The sequence below is a fragment of the Azolla caroliniana genome, unplaced genomic scaffold, assembly GCF_043228905.1.
Source record: "Azolla caroliniana isolate FFs.n. ecotype wild unplaced genomic scaffold, voAzoCaro1.0.p SCAF_3, whole genome shotgun sequence".
Lineage (NCBI taxonomy): Eukaryota > Viridiplantae > Streptophyta > Polypodiopsida > Salviniales > Salviniaceae > Azolla > Azolla caroliniana.
This window is the reverse complement of record NW_028230438.1, coordinates 13815582-13818962: the sequence shown is the minus strand read 5'-3', so window position 1 is coordinate 13818962 and position 3381 is coordinate 13815582.

The window sequence follows — 3381 nt, the reverse complement described above, 5'->3', positions numbered from 1 at the left end:
CCATAACAGGGAGGACGTGTTTCCGGATAACCAATCCGGAAGGAAGTAAATCGGTACGTCGGTACCACGGGAGAGGGTGCGGAGCAAACCGCCCTCTTGGCATGCGGAGAAGGATGACCCGGGACAGGGTCGGGAAGACAAACCGGAGGCCTAAGGAGGATCCTTCACACCGGATCGAGAGACTTCAACAGTCGGCAACGCGGTCAACGTAAGACCAAGATACTGACGGTGGCGGTGAGGGGACGAAGGCAAGGAATTGCAGATGGGCGGTCTACGGAGATCCTCACACCGATCCGGCTGTCGGGCCGAGTGCCGGCGTGAGCCCTATAGGAGAGATTGGTGTCAGCAGGAGAACGCGACCAGCCGAGGAGGCCGACGCAGAGGTCAGGAAGACGGCAAGCGGTGCTGCATCGACCTTGCACACGCCGGTTCTAGACACTCTGGCAGCTGGCGACGAGGTTCAACGTGACACCTAGAGAGAAGAACGGTGGTGGTGGCAAGGCGGGCAACCGAAGACCGAGACGGCAGGCCCCACGGAGATCCTCAGACCGATCCGGCGGTCGGCCCAACTGCAGGCATGAGTCCTATAGGAAAGGACGGTGGCGGCAGGTGAACGTGATCGGACGACAGAAAGCAGAGGGAAAGGAGGTATGAGGCCGGCGAGGCGGCTACGGACCATTTTGGATCTTCCGGCAAGGTTAGTGGGCATAAGGAAGTCCGGTCCTACGGAATCCCCACACCGAACCAGAGACTCCAGCAGTTCGGCCATCGCGTCAACATGAGACCGAGAGAGAAGGTTGGTGGCGGCGGGAAACAGGACCCGGCAACACGAAGGCGGGAGCTAGCTACGTGGAAGACGCGAGGAGAGTCGCGAAGGACTCCGACAAAAGACACCCGAATTTCGGCAAGTAGAGAAACGGAGTCCGGTCCTACAGGATCCCCACACCGAACCAGAGACTCCGGCAGTTCGGCCAACGTGGCAACATGAGACCGAGAGAGAAGGTTGGTGGTGGCGGGAAACATGACCCGACGACACGAGATAGCGGATGGGGAGTTGGTAAGACGGGGGCGGACGAAGTGCAAACCCTTACAGGCCGGTTACGGTTTCGGAAGCAGCCGGTAGGGGCAAACACGAGGAGGTGTGTCGGGTCGGAATGGCACACCTGGGACGGAACAAGAGTCTCGCAAGTGGCCATCGCGGGCCGGATCAAAGCGTGACTACGGGACGGTGTTCGGCACGGGCAGTGCCGAACAAATGAAGCGGAAGACAGCACAAGGGAGGTTCTGGGAACGAGGTGACGAGTGCATAGTGGATTGCACAGGGTCGGAATCAGGGGATGACTTGGGAGTCCGGAGGAGGATCCTCCACACCGTTCCAGAGACCATGGCGGTTCGAGCCGACATGGCGGCGTAAGACCATGGAGAAGGAAGGTGGCGGCAAGACGACGAAGGCAACATTAAACAACATGGGACGGCAATCAAGACAACACGAATGGTCGACGAAGGCCAAGCGGGCCACTACGGGCATTCCTCAAGCGGAGGACATCGGGCATACGGCGGAGAGCGGGGCGTGCATACGGCCGAACAAGGGCCAACGGAAGTACGCGTGCTATGGAGATCGCGGCGAAAGACCCATCGACGGGTCGAACGAGCCTACGGGGAGGTAAGCGCGAAGGAAGAACCAAGGCCGACGATTCAAACCGGCAGCGAGCCGGGATGCGGATTACGGTTGACCGGTTTCTCATCGGCCGAAATCTCTCACCCTTCACCGGATTTGGCACATACCAGTGGACGTGCGGTTTGGTGGGGGCGGATTTCGTGAAGAATTTCGGCCAGAGGTGGAAACCGGGAAATATTGGCTACATCGGCGGGGTGCAGCATGTGCGCTCACCCTTGTACTCACCCTTGTACATTTAGTGTGAATAACGAGGGCGCCTTTATGGCGCCGAAGAGTAGTCAAGTCGGGACAGAGAATCCCATGTAGGTCGGGATTTATCCCACATTGTAACGTATCTCCTTCCTTGTTCTATAAAAGGAAGGGAGAGCCTCTTGTGAAGGGGTTGCCCATTTTTGCATTCGTAGGGTATACCGTTGGATTAAGAGACATCATCTCTTTCTCTTCCTCTTGTTTTAGGGTTTCGTTTCTTCTTCTTCTTTCCTCTACTTCTTCCTCTTCGTCGTTCTGTGTATCGAGCCGGGACTTGTAGTGTTTCTGTTTGCTGCCCCGTCCCCTGTGCAAGACCCCGCTTGATGCGACAAGCCTGAGAGCTCCCTGATCGGCGGCTTGGCAGTAGACGACTGTTGCAACCTAAGCTACTTAGGTCGGGCTCGATGCCATTATTGTATCTTCATCTTGTAATATATGTGTGGAGGGTTCTGCGTATCGGTGTCTGTGCGGGTGCTTTGGTGTCCTCTTACCTCCGTTTCTATACATAAGGGCATGAGTTGGGTCGGAATCGTGTGTGTGTGTGAGTCGGTGTCAAGCGCTCTCTCTCTCTCTCTCTCTCTCTCTCTCTCTCTCTCTCTCTCTCTCTCTCTCTCTCTCTCTCTCTCTCTCTCTCTGCTAACGGCTCGCTGTTGCTGTTGCTAACAGCTCTCTCTGTCGCTAACGGCTCTCTCTGTCGCTGTCGTCGCCGTCGCCGTCACCGTCGTCGTCGTCTGCAGCCGCGGCAACCGTCGCCGTCTGCTCTCTCTCTCTATCGCTCGCTTCCTCGTCTCTCTCTGTCGCCGGCTAGTGTCGTCGCCGTCGCCGTCGCCGTCGCTGCCGTTATCTGCGGCCGTCGCCGTCTGCCACCGTGCAGTCGTCCACCGTCTGCTGCCGCCGTCTGCCGTCTGCTGCCGCCGTCTGCCGTCGGCTGTCCTCGTCTACCGTCGTTTTGACGACTGCCACCGTCACGGGGTGTTTTCTTCTCCGTTCTTGATGTGGTGAAGTACCTTTTTCTCGACGAGTTCGTGGGTGGGTTCTTTTGGTGTGCTCGTCCCGTGCTACAAAATGCCGATGTGATTGCGACACACACAAAAACTCGGCTAAGTCTCGAACCCATTTATTTTACCTTCTTTTTTTCTTATTGACACTACAATGACGTCTAGACGGACTAAGGAACTTAAGGATATACAAGACGAGGCTATAAGTAAGGAGGACTTTTTAGATATGTTTAATCGTTTAACAAAAATAGAGATGGATATGAAAAAATGGGTGAAAGACACCGAAACCTACAAGAAAAAAGATAGAGAGGAAAAAGACGCCCTCAAGGCCGAAATAGAACAACTTAAAGTAGAAAACATTGACCTTAAAAAACAACTTAAGGACATCGAGGTATCTCGAGAAGACGGTGAAATATCCTCTATAGAGGATATAAAGGACGAAATTAAAAAAGTTAA